Here is a 25,488-nt window from a genome sequence, read left to right on the forward strand (position 1 = left end):
GCAAGGTTAATCTGTGAATGCTTAACACAAAGAGATGATGTAAATACTGAAACAAAATACTGCTGATCCGGCAATCTAAAATAAAAATGGAAAATGCTGGAAAAGCTCAGCAAGTCTGGAAAGCATCTATGGAGAGAGAAACAGAGTTAATGGGTGGAATTTTCCAGTCCCACCTTTTTGAAAGCTGCCATGTCTGAGGTGTTTGGGATGGAGGACTAGCTGTAAGGGAGGGTGTAGGCTTGGCTTGCCTGAAATAAGAGCAGCCCAAAGAGCTTCACAGTGACTCCATAGCTTGGTGAGGAAGGTGATCATGACAGGGTTATGTTCAATCATGTTTCTGTTCAATTTTCAGTAGACACAGGAGGAGTACAGAATGGAGGTAGCAAGGAACACTGCCTTTTTCATGACTTTCCTGCAACTAAGGAGCAGAAAAAGGGACCTAATCGCTATCAGGCAGAGCAAGAGGAAGAGCATTGACCTGAGGAAAGTGGGCCAGTGGGGCCCCATGAAGACCCAGAAGCAAGGTGGAGAGACCAATTCCATTGGTTCATTTGGCACCACCCATGCTTACAGATGAATGAGAGACATTGCTATCAAAACCTCCCTTCTCAAAGGATGTGGTGGCTTACGCCTGCCACATTCTTTGGGATGATCTGATGCTGCAGGGTCAGAGAGGCCATCCATTGCCAATAGCTCTAATGGTGACCGTCACACTCAGCTATCTTGAGAGTGGCTCGTTCCAAGGCTCCACCGGGAACACCTGCAAAAGATCACGATTTTCCACTCATAAATGAATCTGAGAGATTAATAATGCCATATTCAGCAAAATATAATTGCACCTAGTTTTCTCTGATTGAAGTCAATGTGACTGCCAGACCAGTGGGATTTGCATTGACCTCTGGCTTTTCACAGGTACAGGGTGCCATCAACTGCACACATATGGCTTTAAGAACCAGAGGGCAGCTTTCAAGAGGCAGGGGAGTATTGCAAACCTTGGTGCACTCTTGGCAGTCTGTCTGGAGTGTTGTAAAGTGCCTCAAGAAGGACCAACATCAGCCCAATGGTGGTCCCGAATCTCACCAGACAGTTGTTCTCGCACTAACTTATGAGGACCGATCTAAATGTGGGCTGTGGCATGTCTCCACAGGACATCCCTCAAGCAAGAACACTATTTTGGCCTCAGTCCCCAGCATGAGACTGTTCTTTAGGACACATTGATCTGTCACTCTCAGCCATGGTTGCAGGTCAATGAGTCAGGTCACCTTTGTCTGCACACAGAGAGATTGAGTAGCACCATGGTCTGATCATTGACAAGCACTCATACCCAACCTTTGCACAGACCTTCCCAAGTTCACATCCAGCATTGCCTTGGTATCAGTGGCTCAAGAAAAGTTGACACTGCATTTAGACATTACTTGATAATAAAGTACACACACCAGAGCCAATTGAGCTTCCTTTTGATGCAATTTGAGCTCTCCACATCTGCATGCCAGCAGTTTCAGATGTACACAGGAAATCTGGCACATCTGTTCAGATTTGATAAGTAGGCCGATTCCCCCACAGAGTAACCAGGGATTATGTCAAATCACGCTCGCCAGACCTTTGGGTCATCCTCCTATTTACTAGTCTGGCGCCTGGGGTCAACACACTGATCTCATAGTTATAGTCATCAAGCAGACATTTCAGGAGTCACCAAGCGCTAGCTGGGTCTAGAGCTCTGCATCAAAGAACAAAGAAAATTACAGTACAGGAACAGGCCCTTCAACTCTCCAAGCCTGCACCAACCTGCTGCCCGACTAAACTAAAACCCCCAACCCTTTCACCGACAATACCCTGTTATTCCCATCCTATTCACGTATTGTCCTAACACCCCTTAAAACTCACTATATTATCCGCTTCCACCACCTCCACTGGCAGTGAGTTCCAGGCACCCACCACCCTCTGTGTAAATAACTTGCCTCGTCCATCTCCTTTAAACCTTGCCTCTCACACTCTAAATCTGTGCTTCCTCGTAATTGACTCTTCCACCCTGGAAAAAAGCTTCTGACTACCCACCCTGTTCATGCTCCTTATTCTCTTCTGTCAGGTCGCCCCTCAACCTCCATCATTCCAGGGTTTATGGAGCTGGAGATTGGGAACCAATCCTGCTGTATACATCAACATCACGCTACATGCCTAAGATTCCCAACTGTTCCTTGCAATATAGAGTTCAAGCCTGACAGACATTACATGGAGGCCATTGAAAGATGCATCAAGTTACATTGGCCTCAATGCAGGTCACCATTAAAACCCATTAGGTTTTAAAACCCATTAGTAAACCAAAGTGCAAAATTTAAACTCATGAGGCCGCAGAATAAGATCCTGTGATGCAAGTCTGGGATATGCATTGTGCAATCACCATGTTGATAGAGCAAAAGTGTTAGCCGAACTGGCTGCCGCAGACAGAAAGGCAACTCACTGTAATGAGATTGTGTGAAAGACCATCGAGCTGGTGCTGAGGACAGGAGTAAAGTGAGGGTGGAGGATCACTTACCCAACCTCAGAAAATTGCATCAGATAGAAGAACCATTCACTGGATGAGAATCTCAGATACAGAAAACATACTTACAGATGTGCAAAGTACACACAGTGAGTGAACAGCCATGCCACCCTTGCACTCTCAATATTTCTTCATTTTTCTTGCCCCACCAATATGTCTAGGTGCTTCCCTGGCATCTGCTGCAGAGGCAGAGGCAGCCTGCTGACTGCACTGCCATGTTGTCCGTGATGAACCTTGTGGGCATCCTGTGGGGGGCCTCAGCCTGCTTTTGGGTCTTCAGTTGTGGGGTAAGTGGACACTCCTTGACCTGAGCAGCTGGAGTTACTAAGGTCACAGGCAAAGGGGACTTGGAGCAGTTGGACAGCCTGGGAGAGTCCTCAGTGGATTGTCCCAGAGTGTCTGGCGAGGATGTTCACCCTCTCTGTGGGTGCCTGAGTGCCACTTCCTAACTGCTTGTGGAGAAGGGGCTCTTGGAAAGAGAGTGAGCTGCCACCCCCTTCTCTGATAGTGACAGATGCATCTCACTTACTGTGAGACTGACGGTGTGCAGTCCCACATGCATATCCCCACAAACTGCCGGATCGAGGTCTGCATAGTGATTATCACCCTTTCAATGGGAACCTCAGTGTGGTGGCGTATTGGTGCCATGACATCTGTGGACTCCTTCACCCTCCATGGATTGGAACCGCCTCTGCCAATCCTGCGTGCTGTGTCCCTGTCTGTCCTGAGAGCTCCAACATCTCTCTCAGGACCAATTCCAGAGGCTCGCCAGGAGACCCGGACTCAGTAGAAGGCTGGCCTCCAGCAGTCCTGTGAGCGTGGGTAAGCTTGGCTGTCACTGCCTCTGCCTGCTATAGACCAGAATCTGTGCTGTGCTCACCAGATGGTGATCCCACGGTAAAACTAGTTCCCACCGAGATATGTGTCACTCCGTTGGTGGAGGGTGTGGGTGAACATTCATCAGGAAAATGATACAAAAGTCTGAGGTCATGTACCAACCGACTCAAGGACAGCTCCTTCCCTGCTGCTGTCAGTCTTTTGAATGGACCTACCTTGCGTTAAGTTGATATTTCTCTACATTCTAGCTATGACTGTAACACTACATTCTGCACTCTCTCATTTCCTTCTCTATGAACAGTATGTTTTGTCTGTAGCGCACGGAAGAAACAATACTTTTCACTGTATGCTAATACATGTGACAATAATAAATCAAATCAAAATTAAACAGATCTTCAAAACCCTCATCTGCAGTGGCCTGGGATTGGGGTGGATATGTTGGCTGGTGGTGTGCCTTCTCCTTTTCTTACTGGTGGCTATAATCGAGGGAAGAGTTAATAAATGTATGGCTGGATATTCACCTACATTAAAGAGCACTCAGTAAGTGGCTGGGCAATGACTAGTTGGAGGATGCCAAACTAGCCTTCGGCACAGGTACAATCCTGCTCCTCATCAGCCAAATCTGTTGCCTGCTCTTCAGAGGGGTAAGTGGCCTGTCGTCCAGCATCCCCCTTCCAGCCTGGATCTCTCCCTGTTGTTTTGGGAGATTTTGTCCTGCATTAAGACAGATGGACGGACGATGAGATGGATAAATGTCAAAGCATGCTTGCCTTTGTGTGTGCTGAGTGGACCTGGGTCAGGGCTGAAGCTGCGACTTGTGCAGTTATGACAAGAGCTGAAGATGTAACTTGTGTGCAAGTGAATCAGTACTAATGTCTCTTGTGCTTGTGAGATCCCTGTGGACCATAACCCTGTGAGTCCCTGATGGCCTTATGAGGGTGTGAGTTGAGAGTGAGGAGAAAGTTGAGTTGAGGTGTAGTGAATGAGATCATTCATCCTCTTCCTGCACTGGCTAGCGGACCTCTTCACAAGTTAATGAACTGGTTGTAACCCAAACTCCAATTTGCACTCCCATTGATTGTGGACCCATGTTCTTTGTGCCATACTGGTGAATTTACACGAATTACTTAACAATTATTTAACAGTTTCAACTGCAGATATAGGCCTGGATTTTTAGGCCTGCCATACATCAGTATCAACTTGGACAGGCCCACTGCCATTTGTCGCTCTAATATTGATTGGTTGAAGCCAATTTTTCTGTTTCCTCCAATCTGTCATTCACCCACCAGCCTAAAAATTGAGGCTAGCAGGGAAAGGCCCTTACGTGGCAATGAAACGGCCAGGTTACAGCCCTAACTGGCACAAGGGCGGGTTCACCCACCCAGGCCCTGCCTTCAACATTGTAAAATTCCTTTCAGTTCAAGGCAGGGGGATCTCGGAGGGAATTCCACCCATGTAATTTCACATTCTCCCCTCCCCCTGCCTCAAAATCTGTGTATCAAGGGGAATGGTGGGGGGGGCCTTTCTGGCCTTAGTTTCAGTTCATCTTCCAAATGTTATAAACATTAATCAATCATTTGTCTGATAGACATGGCACTGCTGCATTAATTTCCCCTCCTTTCCTTATTCCAATACTAATAAATTTAAGATAATGGCATTGAAACAACTACTTTACACAGCCTGATTTATCTTCCAATGTCACGATTATCTCATCGTTCCATTGACTCTTTTGTCCCCAATGACCAAGATGTATGTACTTTGTTACTTATCATATCAGTCAGTACAAACAATTACAGCTCTTGCTAAACTGGCGATGAAATCAGAATCTGCACTGTTCCAGGAGTAGTCATTGCTAAAATTGACTGATTATCTTGCAGTGATTTTGTTGTAAAGTGATTCATCTGAGCATTCCTGGGAGGAAAACTATATCATATCGCAGTCAACTGCTGTTACTGTCACATCAGACTTATTTTTGGGCTGGCTTACAAAAGTAAAAATAACACAAATCTATTTCACTGAGTGTGATGGATCTATTATTTCTGCATCATTGCAAGGTTAGCAGCAATATTTCAATTAGTAATAGCAGTTCAACATCTCAGTGCAATATGCCACTGATCTATCTTGTGACTTAGTAATATCTCATAGCTGCTGAAGCAAGTCACAGCTGCTCACTCCATCACCAACTGCAATGTAAAGGTGCAGTCACAAGCCACTTCTGGCACACTATTGGGCAAACATTGACATTAGGTGAAAAAGCATAAATTTTTTAAACTACTCTAACACAGTAAACAATCCACTAGAACTTTGAAGTTATATTGTCCAAGAGAATTTCAGTACATTCATCATACAGCAGTAAATCATATTAGCTTCATGCTGTGTGTACAGCTTTGGTCACCCTGTTACAGGACAGACATTGATAAACTGGGAAGAGTGCAAAGAAAATTTACGAGGATGTTGCCAGGGCTTGTGGGCCTGAGTTATAGGGAGAGGTGGCCAGGCTATGAGTTTATTTCTTGGAACGTAACAGAATGAGGGATGGGTGACCTGATTGAGGTGCATAAAATCATGAGGGTCACAGATAGAAAGAATGCACATTGTCTTTTTCCCAGGGAAGGGGAATTGAAAACTTGAGGGCATAAGTTTAGGGTGAGGGGAAAGATTTAAAAAGGATTTGGGCAACTTCTTCACACAGAGGGTAGTGCATATACAGAATGAGCTGCAAGAGAAAGTGGTTGAGACAGGTTCAATAGCAACATTGAAAAAGCATTTGGATAAGTACATGGATGGGAAAGGATTAGAGGGATGTGGGCCAAACGTGGGCAATTGGGACTAGCTGGGGGGTCACCATGGTTGCCATGGACCAGCTGGACTGAGGGTCCTGTTTCCTTGCTGTATTGCTCTGTGACACAATAGGTGGGATTTTACAGCCTCACTCAAACGAGACCAGAAATTCCTGCCTGAGGACATTTCCATTGTAGGACCCTCGCCCGTTCCAATTCCGTGGCAGGGGAGGTGGTAGAATTCCAGCCTCTGGCTCTATTGAAAAATAAAATGTTATAAGTTTGCATCTCCCTTAGATATTCTCTGTGTTACAGCGACATTGGTCACTGGTACAAGTATCTAACATTCTTTGTGTGCCCACAATGTGCAATATCTGGTCACACGGTGACACATGATGTGAATAATAAGACTCGATTAAGTCCAAAACTGGATGTCAGGCTTTTGGTGTCTGGTCTTGTATGTGTTTGCCCAATTTTTGTGAAGTCAGACAGAAACATCGTATTAAGATGAGACAGATATCAATCATTAGGCAGTTTTAGTTGACAGAAAGCAAGTGACTGCACAGAGTAACTGATGTGGGCAAATCTCACTTTGCTTCAACCTACTTGAGAGCCTGCTCAAAAACAAGGAAAATCATTTTTAAAATGCACCAGATTGACTAGTTTAACTTTTTCCGGTTTAACTGTTCTGATTCTGACTGGATTACGTAGAAATTTAGAAACATAGAACAGTACAGCACAGTACAGGCCCTTCGGCCCTCAATGTTGTGCCGATCTATGTCCGAACCCAAGATCAAGCTATCCCACTCCCTATCATTCTGAAGTGCTCCATGTGCCTATCCAATAACCACTTAAAAGAGGATTAAAACAGAAATGCTGGAAAAAACTCAGCAGGGTTTGGCTGTGGACAGCGAAACAGAGTTAACATTTCTAGTCCATATGACTTTTCTTCCTGATGTAAAGTTTTCCCTAACTAAATCAGGCTTACTCTCTTGACCTAGCTAATTGCCTAACTATCCAGGTATCTCTTTCCTCTTTGTTTTAGAAACTCCATTGCTCAAAAACTGGGCCGTGAGCACAAAAGGCTCAACAGCCACAACAGTTTTTTATAGTTTATTTCGTAGTGTCACAAGTATGTTTACATTAACACTGCAGTGAAGTTACTGTGAAAATCCCCTCGTCACCTCGTGCCTGTTTGGGTACACTGAGGGAGAACATAGCACGGCCAATGTGCCTAACCAGCACATCTTTCGGATTGTGGGAGGAAACCAGAGCACCCGGAGGAAACTCATGCCGACATGGGGGTACCTTAAAACTCCACACAGACAGTCACCCTAGCCTGGAATCAGACCTGGGTCCCTGGCACTGTGAGGCAGCAGTACTAACCACTATGCAACTGTGCTGCCCTGGAGAGATTTTCCTTCAGGTCTTGAGAACCTACAGCCCACAGCCCCCTAAATTTTAATTTTTACTTAGCCTGTCCAAAGTCCCATCCACCTTGAGGCACCGTTGAGGTCCCCTGTGTGTCTCAGCAGTGCCCAACATTCTCCCAGTGAAACTGCTAAGACTTCAGAACAGCCAGCCCTATGGTTGTGCCAGCAGCATCCAAAGCCATCTGATGTCCTTAACCGAGAGCAAGTCCATTGGCAAGAGGTGGTCAACAGTACATCTTGTCGAGCCATTTTATGGAGCCCATGAGAGTGGAACATGTGGTGTGAGGAGTGATTTAGTTAAGCAGGATACAAAAGTCCAATTTCTCAATGGTTGGTTGCAATGCAGGGATAAATTCAGCAGTGTCTTTGTGGCACATTGGAAATCATGCAGGCTTGAGGTGTGTTCTTACTTGGAATACATTTGCATACCATGAAAACTATGCATGAACATGAAACAGTTTTCAATTAAGCCCTGCCTTCAAGATAAAGTCAGTGCACAAGAATCTCATAGCATTTGGTTTATGATTGATTAACATTGGGGTGCTTCTGTCAGCTTTGTGTAGCTCAATGTAAGGTCAATGCTTTTCCTTGTTTAACTCTATGGCGCAAGGGAGGAGAGCAGGAGAATGCACTCTTGTGTGGTGTTTAGAACTGGCAAGGGTGAGTTAATGTGAGGGGGGTTATGGAGTGGGGTTGGGGCACAACAGAGTGCTGTATGAAGAGCCTTGTCCAGCATGTGGTGGAGAGGAGATGATGGGGACAGTCAAAGTAAGAAAATGTGGGGCCTAAATGCAGTGACAGCACTGTCCACATGTTTGTCCATCTCAGGGTGTTGGCTGGCAGAGTCCTTACAGTTCATCGACAACATCTTATTGAGATTGCTCTCAATCAATACTATAACAGTGCAAGGCCAGCTGAGCTATTCGAGCCCTTCCACAAAGAGTTAGATATAACATTGGACAACATATCAACATTCAATATAGAGTGGTGAAAAAAACACAACAATCTGTTTCTCCCACAGTAAAAGGAATGTCATTAACTTCCCTATAGCTTAACATCAATGTATGCCAACCATGAGGTATGCCAGAACATTTAGCTCTCTGACTAAGCTCACCTATACAAATAGCGGAGATGCACATATGAATAAAGAGAAACCAATGTCATGTGAAATTTTAATTTGTAAAGATATCCATGCCACCTTTGCACTCTCAAGTCTGATGCCAATGGCAATGTCGTTATACAGGGAAGTTGCATTTGTGTGCCCTGGATAGTTAAGCAATTAGTTAGGTCAAGAGAGTAAACCTGACTTAGGGAAATCACATCTATCTCAAGCCAGGCTTAGTCAGAAGAAAAATCGCATGGACTGGAAACATTAACTCTGTTTCCCACTCTACACCAAACCTGCTGAGGTTTCCCAGCATTTAATCCAGTCAGAATCAGAATGGTTAAACCGGAAAAAGTTAAACTAGTCAATCCGGTGCATTTTAAAAATGATTTTCCTCGTTTTTGAGCAGGCTCTCAAGCCAGTTGAATCAAAGTGAGATTTGCCCACATCAGTTACTCTGTGCAGATACTTGCTTTCTGTCAACTGAAGCTGCTTAATGATTCATATCTGTCTCATCTTAATAAGGTGTTTCAGTCTGACTTCACAAAAATTGGGCAAACACATACAAGACCAGACACCAAAAGCCTGACATCCAGTTTTGGACTTAATCGAGTCTTATTATTCACATCATGTGTCACCATGTGACCAGGTATTGCACATTGTGAGCACACTAACCCCGTCCATTGAGTCATAGAACAATACAGCAAGGAAACGGGCCCTTCAGCCCATCCAGTACATGCCAACCATGGTGCCCTCCCAGCTAGTCCCAACTGCCATGGTGCAGAGCCTCCCTGTTTGACCAGGAAACTCTGCCCACAGGTGCAGCACTGTCAGCTGACAATGGGTTTCACCACCAATGAAAAGCTTTCTTAGCTACTAAATCGAATGTGTTTTACACATTCCACTGGCACTTAGAATTTAAATGATAGCTGCGTGAGAAAGAGGGAAAGTGGGAGTGCCACACGGTTCCAGGTATAGAGTCAGGAATGACATGTAGTTGACAAAACCTGAGCCAATCTGTCTACAGGTAGCATGGTGGCACAGTGGTTAGCACTGCTCCGTCACAGGACCTGGGTTCAATTCCAGCCTTGGGTGACTGTGCGGAGTCTGTACATTCTCCCCGTGCCTGCGTAGGTTTCCTCCGGGTGCTCCGGTTTCCTCCCATAGCCCAAAGGGATATAGGTTAGGTGGATTTGCCATGGTAAGAGTACAGGGTTACGGGGATAGGTTGTGAGGGGAGGTGGGGGTGGGCCTGGGTAAGATGCTCTGTCAGAGAGTTGGTGCAGAGTTGCTGGGTCGAATGGCCTCCATCTGCACTATAAGGATTCTATTTTAAGGCCCTCATCTACTTCATTACTGAATCTTGGCTCTCCAGTACAGTAACATTTCTGTTATCTTCTATGTTAATTAAAAATGCTGGTTAACTAAGATATAAACAAATTTCACTCTTCATCTGATCGGAAAGCTCTTGATGGGTGAACTCACAGTGATGGTGGTGTTCAGGCCTCATGAGAGGTGCAGGAGCCCACGTACTGAGCAAGTGGTGGTGAGGGAACACAGAACAGTGGGAGGTTGAGACCAGAATGAGGTCAGGGCACCGATAGCAACGTCTCGTGAGCCTCACTGTTATTAGTGGTTGTATAAGACAGGACTGATGAGGAGCAGTGAGCGTAACCACACAGCAACAAGTGGTAGTGCCTACTTCTGAGGAATGAGAGATATCTGCAGTCAAAAAAATTAACCCAATACAATTTTCATTACTCGGCAGGTACTATCCCAGATAACAGAATTTATTTCATAATTTGTTTGTGGAATGTGGGCATCCCTGACCAGGCCAGATATTGCTGTCCATCCCTAATTGCTCTTGAGAAAATGAGAAGCCTAAAGGGCAGTGTCAGTCCTGTCCAAACGTGTGTCCATCTCGAGGTGTTGACTGGAAGAATTCTCGCCTACAACATTTCAATTAGCCCTGCTGAGATTGTTCTCAATGTCCTTTACAATGCAGAGAAGGCAAGGCCAGCTGCCCAAGACTGTCCAAGGAGATGGCTGCCTTCTTGAATGCTACATTCAATGTGTTGTAGAAACACCCACCGTGCTGTTAGGGAGGGAGTTTCAGGAATTTGACCCAGCGACAGTGAAGGAAGGACAATATAGTTCCAAGTCAGGATGGTGAGTGATTTGTGGGGGAACATGCAGGTGGCGGTGTTTCCGTGCATTTGCAGTTAGGGATGGGCAACAATATCTGGTTAGGCCAGCGATGCCCACCTCCCACAAACAAATTGCAAAAAAAATTCTGTCATCTGGCATCGTACCCACCTAGTAATGAAAATGGTTGTGTTGGGCCAATTTGTTGACTGAAGAGGGTAGGATTTGCTACCTTTTCCTTCTCGGTGATACAGGCTGTCGGTTTGGAATGTACATTTGAAGGAGCACTGGTAAGTTGATGCAGAGTACTTTGGAGGTGGCACACTCTGCAGCCACTGTGTGTTGGTGATGGAGGGAGTGAATGTTTATTGTGGTGAATTGGTTGCCAGTCAAACTCTCAGCTTTTTCCTCATGAGTGTCTTTGGAGTTGCATTTATCCAGGCAAATGGAAAGCATTCCATCACATTTCTAAATTGTGCCTTGTCAGTGATAGGTAAGGTTTGGGGAGTCAAGAGATGAATATTTCACCGTGGAATTCCCACCTCTGACCTGCTCTTGTAATTAAAATCTGCATCAGGTGATTGCTCCCAACACGGTGTGTACTTGGGACTCAGATTTTCTCCCAGTTTTGGTGTCTTGACTCAAAAAGAAAAAATCCTGCCCATTCTTTGGCCATCAAAATGGCTTGTGCCTCCTACTGATTACGTCAGGAGGACAATCCAGTCACCTTGCTCACTGCCACACACCAAATTCATGTTGTTTCAAACTCCTCAAGAAGCATCATAAAATTCTGAACTCTGAGAATTTTGTGGATGTGTAATAGGCTGTTTAGAAATAGTAAGAAGCAGAAGATGATAAGCATAAAAACATCTTTCAAAACTTGCAAAAAACATTTGCTCATTTCATAGCATAGTGGTTAGTACTGCTGCCTTACAGCGCCAGGGACCCAGGTTCGATTCCTGGCTTTGATCACTGTCTGTGTGGAGTCTGCACATTCTCCTCGTATCGGCAAGGGTTTCCTCCGGGTGCTCTGGTTTCCCCCCACAGTTCGAAAGACATGCTAGTTAGGTGCATTGGCCATGCTGAATTCTTCCTCAGTGTACCCGAACATGCACCAAAGTGTGGCGACCAGGGGATGTTCACTTCATTGCCGTGTTAATGTAAGCCTACATGTGACACTAATAAATAAACTCTTAAACCCCTACCTTAAGTGTTTTGCTCCTTTGAACTGAATTCACCCATTTTCTTTCAGTTTGTTTTTAGTTTGATTTCTCTTTGCTGAGCAACAGTTTTTTTTATGTAAAAGTGTGAAGAAGCTGTTCAACTTAGCTTTCTGTTTCTAAATTTGTTCGCAAATAAGGCAGCTTTTTGATTTGAGAAACCTGGTTATTTGATTTCAGATCTAACTTTTTAGTTTTTCTTGCCATATCTTACTACTTGATTGTTGATTAAATGTGCAGCATGTTGCTGAAGCTTTTTATCTTGAACTCATCAGGACAAATGCAAGAATGTCAAATTTCAGATGATTGCAACAGTTTATACCACAGGAGAAAAGGGGTGATGATAGGTGGGCAAATGTACCCTGATTAACTGAGCAGTTTCCATAGAGAAAACAGCGACAATCTAATAGGTTCCCCATGCCTTCAGATAATTCCAAAAACATGCAAGGCTTGAACATATTCTCTTTGTTTGCAGAGAACAGGGGCCTGTACATGAAGGTATGTTGTTTCTGGCAAGTGTAAATCAGCCACATTACAAATTCAACTGATTATATTAAATTGATTGTTACTGTAGCTATTACTACACTTCGGATTGTTCAGTAAGTGCTGCCCAATCACAGAATCACATTTAACAGTCAATATTTTGTCTTGGGGTTCTGCAAGCATGGGCAGACTGAGTAAAGTCTGTACTCTTCTCGTTACAAACAGCCAGAGGAACAGACTCAGTCAGTGTAGAATTTCTGGCTAACATTCCATGCCATTGCATGGGCGCTGAAACTCACATGCTATTGAAAGAAAGCCTTTTTGGGCTGATGCAGCACCTGAGTATTGTAACAAACCATTCACCGCCACTGCATCCGAGAAATGTGAACTGGCTTTCTATTCCTTTATGCCCAAGAAAAACACCCTCCTGTACACATAACTTCTACATAAATAACTTTGCAAGATAAAATAAATATAATGTTAATGATTTATGCTAACAACTTCAGATGCTAAAGCCAGAAAGACATAATCAAGGTGGGGTCATAAGTTGCAAATTATGTAACAGTTTCGCCCAGTTAGTGCAAGACACAAGTTTTGGAAAGGATTTGATGTGAGCACATGAAGTATTTGCCTTGATGAACAAATGATTACTAATTCCAAAGCCTGCTGATGCTCCATAAGATTGCACAGCATTTTGGTGGGTAGCACTTCAAAAAATGGCCTTTTGTAATACTGTTAGCTGTTCCGGAGTTAACATGGCATCCATGTTGCTACTTAAATGAACTGTGCTTGAATTGATTGCTTGAAATGTGAAGAGCCCTTTAAAGCACACTGGGAGACTTTCGAGGATGATTTGTCAAATTCAGAAATTCCCTGAGGACTTCACCTGAAAAAAATAAGTGCTGTCCACTCTACCTTATAAGATTCACTTGAAGAAAGGGAGAGATTGCTCACGCTTGTTATACCAGTGGTTCACTTTGATCTGGATGTGGATAGAAGGAAGACATGAAGTTCGGCAAGGCAGCAGCAACTGCTTCAGGAGAAAGGGACAGGAAGGAGAGGGAGCTGCTTTCCCCATGCGAGTACAGTACCTCCTTCTTCCTCTGCAATTCCTCCATCAGGACCTCCAATGCAGCATCCTGAGCCAATGTGCTGCTGTGTGCCAGCCAAAGAAATCTACATCTTTAGTGGAAGTGGGTGTGAGGAGCCCACATAGGCTGCTCTGCGAAAATTGCGTCTACACAGCACTGAAGTGCAAAATGTACAGTTCTGAATATAACAGTTCACAAGTTCAAACTATGGTGAACAGCAATTAGGACCAAACTGATGTGCTAAATATGGATTGTTAGACTTATTTTTTTCACGTTGCATCTACATTGCAACTATTGTCACCCTTTGACCAAAATAACCTGCACAGCCTTTCAATATGCTCATACACTTTCTTATTCTGGCTATTCTGCAATGTACCCAGAAACCAGAATGGTGTGATTTATTCGCAGCTTATCTTTTGACATGAGTGTAGAACCACACCTTGGAACTCTTCCCCAGTATGGATCCTATTAAACACCTCTGTGTAGCCAACCTATTTAAGTAGTGGGACAATTAAAGGTCTTCCAGCACTGTTGAAACAATTTATGTAATTTGATAGACTGCAGTCCATTGCACAGCTTAGTATGAAAGTCTGAACTGCCAGGGTCCCAATGAGGTTAAATATTCACATTTTAACTGGTTAGGTGAAAAGTTTCTGGATGGAATTTTACAGTCCTTTCTGCAAGTGGGATCTTCTATTCAATGAAGTTTTGAACGGCTTGTTGCATTTTACAGCTCTGCCTCAGCCATGATGGAGCTATAAAGCTTTGCCCAATGACTTCTCAATTTACATTCGAAATAAAAAGACTCTGTTACAATGCGTACATCATGATGGATGGGCACTTTCCACTTTATGCATGTCAGGGTTCGTACCTTGGAGGTACTCCAGAAGATGCACTGGGAAACCCCCCCAAAGTGTGCTAGTTTCAGTGTCTTCTTCTTCACAAGCAGGATTGGGTACTCAACTGATACTGCCCCAAACTCTAACCACTGAATGCATGCCCTATCCCAACCCTCCAACCACCCATCCAACTCCACTGACTAATACCTCACCTCCTTGAACACTGGACTACACTCCCACCATCCAACTACCCCTGATCCATCCTACACTCACTGTCATCCTGACCCTTTTTTTCTCTCTCCTCCACTCCACCTTCCTACTCACTTACCAATCAATTACATCAAGGTTTCCCAAATTCTAGTACATGTACCTCTGGGGTATACAAGACATTCCTGGGGAATACGCAATAAAAAATACCCATTGGTGGAGTTATTTTCCTAATTTTGTTTCATTGATTTGCATTTTTATAATAGGTTACTCAGATGAAGCTTTAAAACTCTGTGGGAATTTGTTATATAAAATAATTAATTAATTTCAGTATGTACCAATGAGAACCCAAGTACGTAAAGATGATGACATAGTGAGCCTCACTGCAAATAATTGCACTACTCTGTAGTTGTCCATTCGGTCTAATTGAGTCAGTTTTTTTCATCTGTGTATATCACCAGGGTATTACAGTGGACAAACCATCAAAATTAAGTAGTTAAGAAGAACACACAAAGTATCTGCCATGAACCACACTAATGTTATCTGCGAGGGTGTCTCAATGTGAGACATTGGTTTATGGTGATGTAGAGAATATTTTTGAAGTGGTGTGAGAAGTCATGTGAAACCATTCATGAGACTAATCAGCCCAGGCATAGTGTATCAATTACTAAAGACTATTTATTAAATGAAAGAAAAGGCAAATACACACAAACAGGACTATAATTACATAAGACACATACAAATCAGAGTAATTGTTTACAATTTTATCTAGGGGTTACCCCTTGTTCCAAACTACATCCGCAATATCTGAACTAAATAAAATTTCCCCATTCCCCAAACAATGTTCACCATAAACAAATCTAAAGACAAATCCAGCCAATAATTGTCACTCAATACCAGGAGGATGAACTGGCCCGTCTGCTTCCAGGAGCTGACAATTATATCCCTGCCTTTCCCTGAGTCTGTTCACTGTATGCTGGGCCTTCTGTCTTTCTTACATTCCTGATTCTCAAAAGGTATCTAGATGTCTGCTAATCTCATTACTGAGAAAAGGACCCCTCTCATCAGCTCCTTTTAATGTGGGGTACTGCTGTTGACAGGTAGACCTTCCCTTGTTGTGTGGTAGGTTACATCCCATCATTCCTTTTGTTAAGTCTGGGTCTTGTTGTTACTAGGCAATTTCATGACAGTATCAATGATAAGAAGCAAGGAAATGAAATATGTTTATTTGTACCAATGCTCAAACAAACAACTTCATCCATCACATTAATCTCAAATAGTACCACTGAAGCATTGTTTAAAATATGTATGTGCATTATTATTTGTACATTTTGAGCAATGCTTGATCATTAAAGGTTATAAATGAAGTATTACACTTGTATGCTTGCCGAGCTACACGAGCAGCTGGTAGATGTAAAGTAAAATTTGGGAATCTCTGAATTAAATGATGGATGACCTGCATCTTAATTTCATCTACCCTCCCTACTGCCATTACCTATAATATCCTTCTTTAACAAAGAGTCATCAATTTCTGTTTTGAAATTTTCAATGGACTAAGCCTCAACAGCTTTTTGAAGCAGCGAGTTCCAGATTTCCTCAATCCTTTATGAAAACAAGTGCTTAGTGACAGCGCCACTGAATAGGCTACTTTTAAAGCTCTTTGTTATGCGATACACTATCAGTTCAGCAATGGTATAATCTGAAAGCAAATAGTAATGCTAAAATAGGTAGGGTGTTGTTACTGACAGCATATTAGATTCTAATTCTACACGTGTTTTCATTGTTATTTCACTCAGTGAGACATTCTAAAACTCTATCATTTCTGCTGGGAGATTTTGAGTTTATCTCCAAATCTTTAGTTTTTCTTCCCCTGTCAATTTTTCTTTGAAGTGTATTCACAGTTGTTTAAATTGCTGTAATGCTCTTTTCATGTGTAACTGACAAATATTTTGTGACGCAAGCAAATATTGACAGTTACCCAATAAAACATGAATTTTAGGAACAAAAGTCTCATTGATAATTTCATGGCAGCACAGCTTGTTAAAGGTTACAAATAGAAAGCACTTCTCATCATTAAAAACATTTACATGGTAAAACAGCAAAGGTCCGAGTTGCTGGGCAGCATTTTAAATTGTTGAAGTTTGGAATTTTTATGATTGCTAGGAAGCTGAAATACTGAACTTGTATAAATCCAAATCTTTCTAGAAGTGAATTATGTAATTAACTTGTCTCAGTTTTCACAGAATCCTTGCAGCGTAGAAAGAGGCCATTTAGCCCATCAAGTCTGCACTGCCAACAAACCAACCCTAACCCTACCCCCATAACCTCATGCATTTGCCCTGCTAATCCCCCAGACACTAAAGGGCAATTTATGGACAATCCATCTAACCAGCGCAACTTTGGACTATGGGAGGAAATTGGAGCACCCGGAGGCAACCCACACAGACATAGGGAGAATGTGCAAACTCCACACAGACAGTGACCCAAGCCGGGGATCAAACTAGGTCCCTGGCGCTGTGAGGCAGCAATGTTCACCACTGTGCCACTGTGCTGTTTCGTCTTTGAGATAGAAGGTAGTGGGTCCAGGTCCTGCTATGGGCTTCAGCGGATATCCTTGGCTGATGTTTCAGTGAGGTTCTCAGGTAAGGCTGCAGTGTGAGATGTACCATCTTTCATGTGAAACATTAGACAGAGGCCTCGTTAGCCTGTTATAAAACAACCCAGTCATTATTTGAAGAGGGGAGATCATCCAATTCCTGGCCAAAATTCTTCTTTCAGCAATCACCATCAAAATATGTTGTTTGTAGGACATGTCTTTGTGAAATTTAGCTGCAATATGTGCTCATAAAATGACAGTAACTGAACTTCAGTCAGTAACCTGTCTGTTGTATTGTGTTTTAGGATGTCAGGACATGCATTTTAACAGTAATGAGGTGCTTGCTCTCTCCTTCCTCTAATTTTGACTAATCTGCAGCATTGTTGTTCATGCCATTCTCTGCTCCTTGGTCATCTATCTTTTGAGGGTTTTCCTGGCATGGATTGACTTTTCCCTATCAAAAAATAGTCAGCACATTCGAAACAATGGCTTTCCTTCCCTCCCTTTCAATACCACCTCTGGAATTCGCCAAAGATCTAGTTTCAGCCTTCTCTCGTTCATTACCTTAGCAAACAACATGATGTGAGATTAACTTTCATATGTATTCACCATGATGGCACCAATACATCCACGTTACTCCCTTTGAGCTTTTTACTGGTTCTGTACTGTCAAATTCTATGGAAAACTTCAACTCCGAGATAAACCACAGCTTTTCTAGCTCAACGTCAAGGAGATTAAAGTCATTTTTTTAGGACACTATAAGTAGCCCTTCCAGGAGAATCTTTCAGGTTGATTGAGACTGTAAATTGTCTTACATGATACTTCACCTTGGGCTGAGCTTTAAATGCTGCACCCATTGGTTACCAAAGTAGCATTTTATAATGGTGGGGTGCAGGGGGGCGGTGGGGAGGGGGAGGTAGGGAGGAACTGCTCACCGGCCTGGAAAGGAAGCTGGCTGGAAGCCAACATACTCCAAGGAAGCCAACAGCCCCCTCCACTCCCCCAAAATTGATTGCTATCATTATGAGCTTCAAGCCAATCTGATGAGCTTCCAACATCAGTAGACCTGGCAGTGCCAGAGCTCAATAGTAGATACCAGGACAGCAAGGAGAAGCATGGAGAAGATCATAGCTGCAATAGACGGGTAAGTCCCAGGACTCTAACCCAACAGAGTTCAGGGAGGTGGGAAATGGGCTGGGGAGCTGGGTTCAGAGGGAGATGGGTTGAGGAGCTGGGTTTGGGAGGGAGATGGGTTGGGAAGTTGAGTTGAGGGGAGGGAAATGGGTTGGAGAGCTGTGTTGGTGGGGTAGATGGGTTGGGCAGCTGAGTTTGGGGGTAGATGGATTGGGAAGCTGAGTTGAGGGGAAGGAGATGGGTTGGGAAGCTGAGTTGAGGGGAGGGAGATGGGTTGGGGAGTTGGGTTGGGGAGGAGATGGGTTGGGAAGCTGAGTTGAGGGGAGGGAAATGGGTTGGGGAGCTGGGTTTTGGGGGGAGATGGATTAGGAAGCTGAGATGAGGGGAAGGAGATGGGTTGGGGAGCTGAGTTTGGGGGGAGATGGGTTGGGAAGCTGAATTGAGGGGAGGGAGATGGGTTGGGAAGCTGAGTTGAGGGGAGGGAAATGGGTTGGGGAGCTGGGTTGAGGAGTGGGAGATGAGATGGGGAGCTGGGTTGGTGGGTAGATGGGTTGGGGAGCTGGGTTGAGGGGTGTGAGATGAGATGGGGAGCTGGGTTGGTGGGTGGGAGATGTGATGGGGAGCTGGGTTGGTGGGGTAGATGGGTTGGGGAGCTGGGTTGAGGGGTAGATGGGTTGGGGAGCTCGGTTGGTGGGGTAGATGGGTTGGGGAGCTGGGTTGGTGGGGTAGATGGGTTGGGGAGCTGGGTTGGTGGGGTAGATGGGTTGGGGAGCTGGGTTGGTGGGGTAGATGGGTTGGGGAGCTGGGTTGGTGGGGTAGATGGGTTGGGGAGCTGGGTTGAGCGGTGGGAGATGAGATGGGGAGCTGGGTTGGTGGGGTAGATGGGTTGGGGAGCTGGGTTCGTGGGGTAGATGGATTGGGGAGCTGGGTTGGTGGGGTAGATGGATTGGGGAGCTGGGTTGAGGGGGGAGATGGATTGGGGAGCTGGGTTGGTGGGGTAGATGGGTTGGGGAGCTGTGTTGAGGGGGGAGATGGGTTGGGGAGCTGGGTTGAGGGGGGAGATGGGTTGGGGAGCTGGGTTGAGGGGGGAGATGGGTTGGGGAGCTGGGTTGAGGGGGGAGATGGGTTGGGGAGCTGGGTTGAGGGGGGAGATGGATTGGGGAGCTGGGTTGGTGGGGTAGATGGGTTGGGGAGCTGTGTTGAGGGGGGAGATGGGTTGGGGAGCTGGGTTGAGGGGGGAGATGGGTTGGGGAGCTGGGTTGAGGGGGGAGATGGGTTGGGGAGCTGGGTTGAGGGGGGAGATGGGTTGGGGAGCTGGGTTGAGGGGGGAGATGGGTTGGGGAGCTGGGTTGGTGGGGTAGATGGGTTGGGGAGCTGTGTTGAGGGGGGAGATGGGTTGGGGAGCTGGGTTGAGGGGGGAGATGGGTTGGGGAGCTGGGTTGAGGGGGGAGATGGGTTGGGCAGCTGGGTTGGTGGGGTAGATGGGTTGGGGAGCTGGGTTGAGGGGGGAGATGGATTGGGGAGCTGGGTTGGTGGGGTGGATGGGTTGGGGAGCTGGGTTGAGGGGGGAGATGGGTTGGGGAGCTGGGTTGAGGGGGGAGATGGTTGGGGAGCTGTGTTGAGGGGGGAGATGGGTTGGGGAGCTGTGTTGAGGGGGGAGATGGGTTGGGGAGCTGGGTTGGTGGGGTAGATGGGTTGGGGAGCTGGGTTGAGGGGGGAGATGGGTTGGGGAGCTGGGTTGAGGGGGGAGATGGGTTGGGGAGCTGGGTTGAGGGGGTAGATGGGTTGGGGAGCTGGATTGAGGGGGGAGATGGGTTGGGAAGCTGGGTTGAGGGGGGAGATGGATTGGGGAGCTGTGTTGAGGGGGGAGATGGGTTGGGGAGCTGTGTTAAGAAGGGGGAATGTGCTGGGAGCTGGGTCCAGCGAGGGGAGACGAGTTGGGAAACAAGGTTTTGTAGGGCAGGTGATAGGGGAAAGGAAAGGGGGAGTGACATCTAGAGGAGGTGCCTTCTCCCACCTTTCTTCACGTAGGCCATAAAAAATGGTCGGCCGACTGCTGCCTGCCTGCACGTGCCAGCTCTGTTTGGCATGGGCACTGTATTATTCAGATCAATAGGCTTGCTAACAAATTGACTTTTAATTTCTGATTTAAATTTCACACATGCTCTGTGGATTTTGCCACTTGCCACTAAGTGTCAGCTGGGAAGGCAGTGGGCTAGTATGCTCTGTACCTCCGCCCCCACAAAGCCAGTCCCAGCATTGCTTACTTCATTATAATCAATGTTGACCATCTTTGCCTCACTTTGCACTGCAGATTTTGCTTGTATGTGCCTTTGTAACTTCCAGATGATGACATCAGTAACCTTCTGGCTGGCATCCCATTGTCCTCCCTCCATAAATGTTAACTTGTCCAAAACTCCACTATTCATGTCCTGTCCTGTGTTAAGTCTCATTCATCTATCATCCTATCCTTGCTGATCTCCACTAGATCTGTTCCTCAATTTATTTTATTTGAAACCGTATCTTTAATCCCTTTCTCAGACCCTTCAATGTGCTGCTCCACCCTTTCTCTCTGAAGCCTCTCCTGGAGAGTTAAAGTTTATTTATTAGTCACAAGTGGGCTTACATTAACACTGCAATGAAGTCACTGTGAAAATCCCCTAGTCGCCACACTCCAGCACCTGCTTAGGTACGCTGAGGGAGAATTTAGCATGGCCAATGCACCTAATCAGCATGTCTTTCAGACTGTGGGAAGAAATCGAAGTTTCTGGAGGAAACCCACATAGACACGAGGAGAATGTGCAGACTCTGCACAGACAATGACCCAAGCCAGGAATCGAATCTGGGTCTCTGGCACTGTGAGGCAGCAGTGCTAACCACTGTACCACCATCTTTCTTTTTCAACCTGCTTGCCTCTCCACCTCCATTTCCATCTACTTCTCCAAAGTATCTGCACAGTTTAACTTTTGGTTTAATTTCATAAACCCTGTCCCAGGCTTAATGACCATTCCCAATACTCTTAACAGGAGCGCCTTGGCATATTCTTATTTAAAGGCATGAAATAAATTCGAATTGTTTATGTAAATTCTTTCTTTGAGTATTTTAACATGCTCAACCATTCTCTCCAGGGAAACACAGAATTCAAGTCCATACAATGGCCAACTTTACTTTGTGTTTTCATAAGTTCTATAATTATTATTTCAGATATAAGCTTCATCCGTCATTACAAGAATTGACCTTAATTATGGATTCATGTTTCCTCAATTGACCTCTAGATACTATAAAAATCACTCTCAGGAGCAGATGATATTGTTATTGACATAAAAAAAAGCATTTCAGTGTCTCTTTTCAGTGAAGGTGTTAATATGTGTAGAAATCTATATATTAGCCTGTGGGTTGCTGCGTCCCTCCTTCCAAATTTGTACACACAGGGCAGGATTTTATGGCCCCACTCATCCCAAAACCGTAAAATCCCGCCTGAGCTCTACGGACCTTTCCATGGTCCGCCCCTCGCCCACTCCGACTTCCGTGGCAGGCAGGGTGGTAAAATTCCAGCCACAATCTCCCTGTACACAGAGTGAACTACAACAAATTCTTCTTCAACAGGAAAAATTAATTTATACGTGGCAAAAAATAAGAATTTGGATGAAATTATGGACAGGAAATGATAAAAAGATGAAAGGAATGAAGATTCCTGATGGTAAAATTAAACAAATACTGGCACGTCAGTTAGTCACAGATGATCAAATAGGTCGTTACTGAAAGTTGGATTTATTAAAATGAGCTTAGAAGAACAGCAGGAAATGGATGTTTGTTCTCTTTGAGATTATTGTGATTAGACTTGTTGATTAAGAAATGCAGCTAACCTTTTAAAAATAATAAAAACTGCAGTGTTTCTCTGGAAAAGTAAGCCAATTGTTGCAGCAACTGTAATTTTATGCTCATGAAAAGGTATTAAAACATGACTGTATTGGAAAAACCTATCACCTGAAGGAGAATGTCAGCTCAGTGGAGGAAGGTCATTTATGCATAGCAGGGTTGATATCATTTTCATTCTCCCCTGTGTATTCTGCATACATGTATTAACCTAATTTGCATCTTATTACAGGAGCATTTGTATGCAATTTTGATTTGGTGTGTACTTAGGAATACTGTTAAGGGCTAAAAGAGGGAAAATAGATTAATTACAGGAAGATAACTCCTTATTGGGGTTCAGTTTATGAACTTGAAATGTTAAAAATATATAAAGCAGAAGGAGGAACGGTTCTTGTTGCAGCACATGAAACTGGAGAGGTGTTAACTAGTTGTAGGAGTAGACAAGGAGAAAGGTTCCAACTGACGAGATAGAAATAGTGACTCATAACTGCAGTAGGGAATCTATAAATAAGTATTTGGTTAGAATTGTACATGGAGGTGATGGAAACATTGTACCTCAGAACATAGTGGATGATCCATGTAGAGTGATTGGCTAGGATTTTATCGCCCTGCCTGCCACAGGGATCGGGGCAGACAGTGAGAAAGTCCATTGACCTCAGTGGGATTTATGGTTACGGGATGAGCAAGTTTGTAAAATCCCACCCATAGTGTCACAGGGAAACCCAGCACAGAAACAGGCCACTCAGCCCAAATTGTCCATGCCGACCAGGTTTCCTAAACTGAAATAGTCCAATTTGCCTGCATTTGGCCCATATCCATCTAAACCTTTCCCATCCATGTTCCTGTCTAAACATCTTTCACATGTTGTAATTGTACCCTCATCTACCACCTCCTCTGGCAGCTCATCCCATATACTCATCACCCTCTGTGTAAAAGGTTGCTCCTCAGTCTCCTTTTAAATCCTTCACCTCTCACCTTAAAACTACGCCCTCTAGTTTTGGACTCACCTACCCTGGGGAAAAGATTTGGACGATTCACCTTATCTATGCCCCTCATGGTTTTGGTTTTTAGTTTATTTATTAATGTCGCAAGTAGGCTTACAATTTATTAACTGCAATTTATTAATCTCTATAAGATCACCCCTCATCCTCCTATGCTCCAGGTATAAAAGTCCCAGCCTATCCAGCCTCTCTTCATAATTCAAACCTTCTAGTCCCGGTAACATCCTTGTAAATCTTTTTTGTACCTAATGGGACATGGCAACAAGACATGGCAGACAGTAGCCAACCAGCACAGGCAGCATCCAAATGTCACACGCTTCACAAGTTTTCATTCACCATATTCTTTCCTTACACAGGAAAATCTAGCACACAATAGGTGTGAGAGAGGGAAGATGAGAGAGGGAATGCTCAATCTCTGCCCCTTCTCAGAGTATGAGGAGTGGGCTGCCAAACTAGAACTGGAAGGCCGTGAATCTTCCAATGATGATGGGGAGGCTGGCTTCCCCAACCATCCAGTGAGGAAGCATATTTAATCTCTGAGGGTGATGCTCGATGCAACATAGAAGGCAGTCCATCCACTCACTCATTCTCTCCTCTGTCTATTTCGGGTGCCAGCAGGGAGAGGGTAAGGCCAGACCCTGAACCTGAGTCCAGCTCGCGGAGGAGTGAAGAGGATGATGATGACAAATTCTCACCTGTACAGTCATCACCTGCACCCTCCACCAGCCCAGGGAGACTCACCTTGATGGGCATTAGATCTAGTTTAAGCTGGGCCTCACACATTAGTGGTCACTACATGGACATGTGTTCACAGCAGGAAGAGACAGGGAAAGCCTAGATCACCAGCTCCCAAGGGCAGCAGGGGAAGAGTATTGCTAAATGTGAGTCATCTGCCAAGCCTCTGGGGGCAGGGTAACATCAGGCAGAAGTGTCAGAAGCTCTCAATAGCATAGCAAAAGAAGCAGTAGAGTCTGTCTGCCTGCTTACTGATGTCATACATGGGCAACATGGTTGCACACTTATGGGATGGAGTTCGCCCACTAACCCTGGACACAGATCCAGGGTGGCCACAGAAGTTGTCAAGTGCCAAGGCTGAAGTGTTAAAAGGCCTGTGTTGGTTCTCTGGACCCCACCTCTCAAATCACCTCTCCCCTAATCACCTCCCATGCCCATACCTGCATGGCATGGTGGCACAGTGGTTAGCACTGCTGCCTCACAGCATCAGGGGCCCGGGTTCAATTCCCAGCTTGGGTCACTGCCTGTGTGGCGTCTGCGCGTTCTCCCTGTGTCTGTGTAAGTTTCCTCTGGGTGTTCCAATTTCCTCCCACAGTGTGAAAGACATGCTGGTAAATGCATTGGTCATGCTGAATTCCTTTTCAGCATATCGTTGTGTCTGTTTTAACCCTTAAACGATGGACAAAGAATTTAAGTAGATTTCTTGTTAGTAAAACCAACATTTATTTAAAACGCACAATCAATAATCAACCACCCAACCAACAATTAATTATCTTACAGAAAATACTAAAGTTCAAGTCCAATACTAGATCTTGACCTAACTTTGCGTGGGGGGCAAGTACCCAAGCAGATATTGGTCTTTATCCGTGCGTCGGTCTCAGTCATCCTCTGTGCAGTCTGGTGCTTTGGTCTGGCACTCCGGCTCTGGTCTTCCTTCCTTCTTGGGTATGATGGCTCTCATTGTGCTGGTCATTGCTGACGATGGTCACCGTTGTTGTAGCCCATTCATGGGGTCAGAGGGAGAGAGATTCTTGGTTGCGCAGCACCCTTTATACCCCATTGGGTTTCGTGCCTCTTTTGGCCATTGCCAATCAATCAATCAGGACTTGATCACCCTGATCAATAAAGTCCAATCAGGTGCTGCCACACCAATCCCTGGGTGTGTTCCTAATGGCCATGTGGTGCTGGGAGCACATAGAACACACACTGCCTCCCAAATAAGGGGTTACAGCACCTCTATGTCTGGTAAAAAACCCAGTTTGACCGGAAAGTCCCTTTTGTTCTGGAGATGGCCCATATCCTGTATATTCAGTTGTCTGAGCTGCAGCTTATTTATCTCTGTCTTTTAGGCTGCAGTCTGCTGTTTTAGTTCTTGCCGAATTGTCCCAGAGTGCTTTACAAATCACCATTTTAGGTGGTCCATTTGGTCACAATACCCAAACAGGTGCTGGAGTGTGGTGAGTAGGG

The sequence above is a fragment of the Carcharhinus amblyrhynchos genome, chromosome 11, assembly GCF_965287045.1.
Source record: "Carcharhinus amblyrhynchos chromosome 11, sCarAmb.v2.hapA, whole genome shotgun sequence".
NCBI classification, from domain to species: Eukaryota; Metazoa; Chordata; class Chondrichthyes; order Carcharhiniformes; family Carcharhinidae; genus Carcharhinus; species Carcharhinus amblyrhynchos.